Below are 9,113 nucleotides of genomic sequence, written 5' to 3'. Positions count from 1 at the left end.
ATAGTTTAATAGAATAATGAGACAATTAGTGCCAGTAATTGGCTTTTTAGTAAGCAATTATTGGTATTAATTATAGTTAATTGGGACGAATGCACATAAATTTACATGCAGAATCTATATCTAAAATTTGCACACAGTCCAAAAAAAGAGAACACTGAAATGGGAAGGTCATAGGCAGATCAGAGGTGTGGTTTTGAGGTATACATCAAATTACAAAATATGGGTGCTCCAAGCATAAATTTAGGTGTGGCCATTTGCACCACTTTTCATTTGTGCAAATAGCAGGGTCTAAATTTACACATGACCGGCCATTTAAGCTTTAATTCTATAAACTGCGCTGAACTTTAGGTGCAGCTTATAGAATACCACTTCAGTGTGTGTGTGTGTGTGGGGGGGGGGGGGGGGGTCCAATTATATAGGCTTCATTTATACAATTCCCCACTGACTGATACCATGAAACATCTCAGAGTTTGCTTCGACAGTGTCTTAAATTTCTCTTCGCACATTTCTGCTACCATTAAGAATGTTTCTATTCTCTGCGTCTTGTGCGCTCACTCCATCCATTTCTCTCCACTGAGAGCAGTGCCAGTCCTCTTTTCACTCTGCTTACCTAAAGATTAGACTACTGCAATGTTAAACATGCCAGCCTCCCAGATGTTTCCTTCAATTAATTGCAGTCAGTCCAGAATACCGTTATCCATCTTTCACATGCTCATCGTCATGTTCCTGTAACTCCACTCTTAAAAGAATACCATTGGCTTCCTATTAAATACTGGATTACTTATAATTTTCTGACCCTCACTTTTGAGGCATTTTGCTTCGGTTTGCCTCCATATCTGTCCACTCTGATTACTCCTTATTGTCCTGCTCTGGTGCTCTTCTCAACATTCCCATTTGGCCTTACTATCTATTCACTGTTTTCAACTTTGCTTCACTCATGTCTCTGTATTGTTTTGCTTGGCCCCCTTTTCTCTTGAATTCATTACCTCTTTCCCTGAAGTATGAGCTTTTGCTACCCTGTTTTTGCTTTCTCCTTAAAGCTCATTTTTTCCCAGGCATTTCCCTAACCCTATTGTTTTTCAATTCTTTGATGACAGGTTCCAGTAGGCGTTGGTGGTCTCTGGTGTCTTTGCTATTTCTCCAGTTTTATTTCCCCCTGCTCTCCTGATATTGGTGTTTTCCTATTCTCTTCTTTCAATTGTTGATTTGTTGTGAAGGTGCTATATCAAGTCTCAAATACTACTACTATTAATCATTTCTATAGTGCTACTAGACATATTTATCACTGTACACTTTATATGCAAGTACTTTCTATGACCCTAGAGAGCTCACAATTTAAGTTTTCATACCTGAGGTAATGGAGAGTTAAGTGACTTGCCCAAGGTCACACGGAGCTGCAGTGGGAATCGAACCCAGGTTGCCAAGACTCCAAGCCCACTGCACTAACCATTAGACAACTCCTAAATGCAGGGAGTCCATGATCCATCCAATAAAGCCTCCTCATAAAAAACTCCATTAACATATGACTTGCCATGCATTAGCAGAGTTTGTACCACATAAGCAGTTATTATGTCCTTGTGTTAGTTGATACAGCAGGCTAAACTGTAAATATGCCAGGAGGCAACTTTAATAAAGAGCATTTCAATACACAGTCAAATACCAATGTTCCCTTTAAGGTAAATGTGAGTCCTCCACCATTTTTTACTATTCATCATTGATGTTGATGTAGAATGGGTGGCAGAGCTGGTGGTTGGGAGGCGGGGCTAGTGCTGGGCAGACATATACGGTCTGTGCCGGGGCTGGTGGTTGGGCAGCGGGAATAGTGCTGGGCAAACTTATACGGTCTGTGCCAGAGCCGGTGGTGGGAGGCGGGGATAGTGCTGGGCAGACTTATACGGTCTGTGCCAGAGCTGGTGGTGGGAGGCAGGGATAGTGCTGGGCAGACTTATACGGTCTGTGCCAGAGCTGGTGGTTGGGAGGCGGGGATAGGGCTGGCCAGACTTATATGGTCTGTGCTGGGGCTGGTGGTTGGGAGGCGGGACTAGTGCTGGGCAGACTTATACGGTCTGTGCCGGGGCTGGTGGTTGGGCGGCGGGGATAGTGCTAGGCAGAGTTATACGGTCTATGTCAGAGCCGGTGGTGGGAGGCAGGGATAGTGCTGGGCAGACTTATACGGTCTAGGGCCAGAGCTGATGATTGGGAGGCGGGGTTGGTGGTTGGGAGGCGGGGATAGGGCTGGCCAGACTTATACGGTCTGTGCACTGAAGAGGACAGTACAAATAAAAAAGTAGCACATATGAATTTATCTTCTTGGGCAGACTGGATGGACCGTGCAGGTCTTTTTCTGCCGTCATCTACTATGTTACTATGTTACTATGATGTCCTGAAAACCTGACTGGCAAGGGAGTACTCCAGGACCAACATCGGAAATAATGCCCTAGTGCTTGGGTGGGCAACCTTGATCCTCAAACGATGCCACCCAGTTGGGTTTTCAGGATTTCTTCAATGAATAAGCAAGAGATCTTGCATACAATGGAGTTATCACATGCAAATAAATCTTATGTACATTCATTGGTAAATCCAAAAAAACACAACTGGGTTGTGACCCTCAAGGTTGCCCACCCCTGCCTCAGAGGGAGCATTGCTCAATGAAAAGACCATTTTATAGTTCTAAAATTGGTAGCATTGATTTTTGTCAACTAATCAATCTCAGTTTATCCTGGCAAAGATTCTTGGGACAGATATTCTTTGGCTTTTTAAAGTCAAATTTTAGTCCAGGAAAACTCTGAGATTCCTTTTCTCCTTAAGGAAATGAAGAGCTAATCTCCATTTTACATTAGAACAACATAAGAAGGAGCCTACCTGTACATTTTCTGTCTTATTTACACTGAAAGAGGAATTCTATAAATGGTGCCCAGAGTTATGTGTCGGGAAGATGTGTACCAGACGCATATTCTGCACAGGGTGCTCTGTGGATATCACTCTTTGAGGAATACAAGTTTAGTGCGGATCTCATACTTATGCTTGCAGGAACCTGGTGTAAATGCTAGCACACAATTCACTTATTTCATTTATATTCCTTGCATTGCCCAAGGCCAAAACTCCTTAGTACGCATAATCAAACAAAGCACTTTTATTTTATTTTTTTTCATTTGATGAGCACTGTTCTTTTATATTCACATTTGTGGGGGTTCTTTATAAACACGAGAATTACAATTTTAGAAAGAACATAGAAATCAGAATTGATACATCCATGGTGAGCATCTACAATTCCAGTAATGTATTAGAAAAAGATCTGCAGGATTGGTTGTACACCTGTTGGCATTCGTGGTAGGGGTCGTCCAATTTACGAAGATACAAAGTAAAATAATGAATGGTGAAATCCCACAAATTGCAACTGTAAGCTGACACTATGCAGTTTATCCAGGTAAGTTACACATTCATATCTGCCATATTGAAAATCTATACGTATACATGCTGCTAAATAACAAGTTGCATTTAATGTTGAAGGGGAAATAACCGATGAGAGCTCCTTAATCAATCTTGTAAAGACTGGCTAAAATGTACACTTGACATGTAGAGTTTGGTTTGTAGATAATAAGCACAGTTATGCACCCTGGAGTAGAGTCAAAGGGCAATGGCCATAAATCGTGAGGCCCAGGAACTTATGATCTGATATGATATCTTTATGGGAAAACCTAAGAAGACCAGATGATCCTGAGTAAGATAACTGGCTGAAGCCTTGTAAATCATTGTTAAACACAAGGATATAAAAATAGCTGTTTCAGTTCAATATGTTGGAGTGATAGATACAGAGATCATATGTATGCAGTAGTTCTATTCTCCCATGAGAAAATATTAAATTGTATCAATAAATTGCTTTTCTCCTAAACGCCAGCCTTGGTCTTTTATCTCTACAAATTGTGGGTAACTGGTATGTGAAGATTTGTAGAGGTAGTAAAAAGACCTAAACATTTATGTGGGTTTAATTCAGATTCTACCCAAGTCCCATGCAAAGAACTATCCAAAGCCCAGCCCCTTGCTATCTACATACAGCTAAGTTATATATGTGTAAAGCTCAGCATTCTATTGGATTTTGCACTGATATTTAATTTAGTTCAACACATTTCTATTGCAGGCAACCAGCCAGTTCAGACTGGAAGACAAAAGAAAAATTCATACAGCATACAATATTGAAAAATGTAATTCTAAACAAACATTTCCCGTCAGATATTTTCTAAAAGCCAAGTTTTCAAATTACTATGGAATGATATATAACTGTTAATATTCCTAATGGAAATTGGGAGGAGATTCCACAACTCAATTCCTTTACCAGCTAATAATCACTGCTCCGTAACCCGTAGCCTACAATGGGACTTAGACAACTTTACCAATTTAATTTCTTTCAGAGAACAGAGACATCTTGAGGAAGTGTAAAGCTTTACAAAATCATTTAGATGGTTAGGACTGAAAACAAAGGATTTTAAAGACAAAAATTGAAACCTTAAATTCAATTCTAGCTTTAATGGCAGCCAGTATAATCAAATCAAGTGGTCATTCAATTTACAATTGCGTCCTCTATTTGGGTGCCTACTTTAGGGACTCTTTCACTAAACCACTCTGGTGATTCCTGGTGTGGAAAACAAGAAAAAAAAACCCATTCAATTCCTATGGGCCTTCTCTCATTTGCCACATGGAAATTCGTAGTGCGGGTTAATAAAAAGAAGCCCTTACAAGGAATATGTTAAAAACTGATCCAGATTTACTTAATTTTGTACCAACACTTGGCATCTAACTCTAATTTAGATGAATTTGATTCTGATATCTTAAGCTAGGACAGCTGAGCCTCTATCTTAATTCACCCAACTTGGCATTGCCATCCAGTTTTTAGGGACCTTTTAAAATATAGGAACTCAGTAGCTGAAGATGACTTGTGGGTCGTTAAAGGCATGTGCAGAGTAATTCTATAAAGAGGTGCCTGTTTTTTAGGCATCAAGATGGACCTGTTGGGTGAAATCACTTTCAAATGTCATCGAGCTGGCATAAATGAATGCACTTTGATTATTAAAGTACAGATATGCAGTAAAGTAATTGAAAAAAATGTGTTCCCTGTCAGAACTCCACCCAAACTCCATCCATGTCAATGTACACCTGAAAAGTAGGTACCATCAAATTTTGGTGCGTACTTGAACAATAGCTCATAGCCGGAAAATGGCTAACTACATGTACACGTGTCTACATATACACGTACATGACTATAACACTGGTATTATATGTGTTCTAGGCAGCTCTTTGTGGGATTGCCCCATAAACTGTTAAATGTAGACACTTAGATCTGTTCAACATCAAACTCTCAGATTTGAATAGAAAATCTTTGGGATTGTTAGATACATATTGCCTCATATTCAGTCCATGGCGGTGTGCGGCGTCTGAGCTACTGAAAGCAACTGGCTGAACTGATCCTGGATATTCAATGCCAGGGAATGCACAGCGCCCAGGATTGAATATCAGGGCACAAATGGTCTCCCAGAAGTTATCAGGGAACCAGCCAGTATTCAGGCCTGTGCCCAGATAACCTCACCATATATATTAGAACAGCCTTTTTGCTGTCCTTCCTTTATGTTGTTAATTAGCTGGTTAGAGGACTGAAACTTGCTGCTAACTGGCTAAATAGATAATCTACCCAAGGTCTGCCCTTGACCTGATAGCAATGAAAAACTCCAACACTAACCAGTCAAGCGCCTTTGAATACCACGTCTGAGGTCACTTAGCGGGGATTAACTGAGCAGGAGCATTTCCTGCCCAGTTAAGGTCTTTTAAATATCAGGCAGATAGTTTTCTATGGAAAAGTTTTCCTAGGGCATTTTTAACATCCTTGTTTTTCAAGCTGTAAATTACAGGGTTAAACATCGGAATTAAAGTATTATGCAATATAGAAATAACTTTGTTTTGATTCATCGATTGCATGGATTGTGGTCTGACGTACACACACATCAAAGTCAAGTAGAACAGACATACAACCGTGAGGTGGGAGGAGCAGGTGGAGAAGGCTTTACGTCTCCCCTCTGTGGAACGGATCCTCAGGATGTTGGAGATAATGAAGACGTAAGAAGTGAGGGTTGAGATGAAGCAGGGAAATGCCATAACTGCCCCCAAAATGTAAACTGCATTTTCAATAGTTGAGGTGCTGGTGCAAGAAAGCTTTAGCAATGCTGATAAATCACAGAAGAAATGATTAATCTCATTGGAGCCACAAAAGATAAATTAGGGAAAAAAATAAAATAAAATGCAGGGAACAGAGGACCTAAGATCCATGTGCTTAAACTTAACAGGATGCAAACTTTCTGATTCATAATCAAATGGTAACACAGGGGTTGACATATGGCAACATAACGGTCATAGGCCATGACTGAAAGAATGAAAAATTCATTACTTAGCAGAGACAGATACAAATACAGCTGTATAAAACACCCATATATAGAAATAGGATTGTTATTTCCTAGCAAGATATCCATTAGCTTGGGGAGAGTGACTGAAGTGCAAGAGATGTCAAGAAAGGACAAGTTACTGAGGAAAAAGTACATGGGGGTGTGTAGACGAGAGTCCAGGCACGTAACAGTGATCATAGTGAGGTTCCCCATCAGGATGATCAGGTAAATCGATAAAAATAGAAAGAAGAGAGGAATCTGCAGCTCTGGAAATTCAGGAAACCCCAAGATGATAAATTCTGTCACTGTGGTAAAATTGACCTTTTCCATTGGATTCTGTGATACAAAGACAATCAAGTGTTTATTACTTGTTCATCCATTTTTATGAGTAAAGAGGCTGGTTTGAAAGACTTCTAGGTCAATTCAAGAAATTACTGAAGAAATAACTATGGCTATCTTCTCTGAGTTCTCTTGAAATGTATTTACTACTACTACTATAAATCACTTCTATAGTGCTACAAGTCGTACGTAGCGTTTCACAATTTTCTATTTTCTGAATTGTTATGACTTTTTAATCCTGTATTCTATATTTGTATCATGTAAAGCATTACGGACCCTGATTTTATTTGTATTTAACTTATTGCATTACTAACACCTTGCTTCTATGAGCTTTTAAGCTCTATATTTTAATAAATAAATGCATTTTCTTACCTTCAAAATAGCAGACGTTTTCATTATCTCTGATCTGATCACCCTCAGCTGTACCGTAATACTTATACTGTTTTAGGTGCATCTGGGATTTAAGCCCAGAAGCTTCAAATATGAAATTAAAGAGCAAGTAGCAAGGTTGAAGTACACATTGAAGGCAGTTTTAGATCTGGGTGCATTCAGCTGTGTGCATCGTGTATGTGTGAGTGCACAGCAAAGTAATAAGCCACAATACACTGTGCACTGTTCTACATAAGTAATGCCATACTGGGAAAAGACCAAAGGTCCATCGAGCCCATCATCCTGATCCCAATCTAGGTCAAGGGCACCTGGCAAGCTACCCAACGTTCAAACATTTTATACAAGTTATTCCCGAAATTGTGGATTTTTCCCAAGTCCATTGGTAGCGGTCTATGGACTTGTCCTTTAGGAAACCCATCCAGCCACTTTTTAAACTCTGCCAAGCTAACCGCCTTTACTACGTTCTCCGGCAATGAATTACAGAGTTTAATTACGCGTTGGGTGAAGAAACATTTTCTCTGATTTGTTTTAAATTACTACACTGTAGTTTCATCGCATGCCCCCTAGTCCCTAGTATTTTTGGAAAGCGTGAACAGACGCTTCACATCCACCCTGTTCCACTCCACTCATTATTTTATATACCTCTAGCCTGTCTCCCTTCAGCCGTCTCTTCTCCAAGCCTGTAAAGCCCTAGCCTCCTTAGTCTTTCTTGCAGTTCTTTAGGGGTCTTTTACTATAGTGCATTAAAATCTAGATTTAACGTGCTGGTAATACAGGATTTTTATCATGTGGAATGTCCAGATCTGACGTGACATGTACTAGTGTCCATTCTGTGCATGTGGTAATTTGCAATTAAAATGCAGAACCAACACACTGTTAAGGCAGATCCACTCAACACCTCCTATTGAGAATTGATAAGTGTTTTCTGCATTAACAGCATGCTTTTTATTTAGCACATGGTATATTCAGTCTATTAAACCCCAGATTCTATAAAGGTTAAACAAAAGTCAAATTTAGGCATGATCCCAATTTGCCCGTGCAATTTAATAGAATAGCAAGCCAATCAGTGCTAATTAGATTTCATTGCTACTAAGCCGCTTAGATTTACCACACAGTGCAGAAAAGGAGGAACAGAAATGAGAGGGTTCATGGGCTTTTCTTGGTGGATCGTGAGTGTGGTTTTGAGTTGTACGCATAATCATAGAATATGGGGCTCCACACGTAAATTTAGTCGTGGAGCATTTGCGCCATGTTTTTCATTAGTGTAAACGGCAGTGCCTATATTTATGAACCAACCTGTCTGTATAAGCGTTAATTCTATAAAATGCCTGGAACTTTATGTGCTGCTTAAGAGAGGGGTTCTGATTCTTTTTAAGGCGTCATTTATAGAAGTTCCCCACTAAACGCAGGGAGCCCATGCTCCGCCCTGTAAAGCCTTCTAACAAACCAACTCCATTAACATATGAATTGTCACACGCTAACAGAGTTTCTACCAACATGAGAAGTTAATATGAACTTGGCCTAGTTGTTATAGCATGATATATACTATGCAATAACTGCTAACACAGCTTAGAGCAAAATTTGAGTACCTGAAAAATTCACACTGTTAGCTATTCTATAATCCTTACTCTGAGTTAGATACTGTTTCTGGAATAATACACAGCACCAAGAACTATCCCGAACATTTAGCTGTGAAAACGTATAACTGAAACCTGGTGTAAATCCTTGCACTTAAATTAGGCCTGAATCCCCCAAACTATATATTACTTTATGTGTATGAGTTCAACAAAACCTTTTTGTTTTCTCATGGAGGAAGAACTAAAGCAACCAGTTGGCTCCCTGATTCTACCCATTCAGCTTGGAGCTTCAGATCCCATAATGCTTCAGGATAGGGTTTTTGAAACCCAAATGGGCCTACATTTTATATCCTGGAACTGGGTAACATGACAGCTCTGT

At 39.8% G+C, this 9,113-nt stretch overlaps 1 pseudogene; it reads right to left on the bottom strand.

Moving 5' to 3' along the window:
* Window positions 1-5,823: 5,823 nt before the first annotated feature.
* Window positions 5,824-6,758, bottom strand: LOC115457126 (annotated as a pseudogene).
* Window positions 6,759-9,113: the final 2,355 nt, after the last annotated feature.

Source organism: Microcaecilia unicolor, chromosome 14 (genome assembly GCF_901765095.1).
Source record: "Microcaecilia unicolor chromosome 14, aMicUni1.1, whole genome shotgun sequence".
Classification (NCBI taxonomy): Eukaryota; Metazoa; Chordata; class Amphibia; order Gymnophiona; family Siphonopidae; genus Microcaecilia; species Microcaecilia unicolor.
The sequence above is the reverse complement of the archived record's forward strand: the minus strand, read 5'-3'. Positions and strand labels throughout refer to the sequence as shown.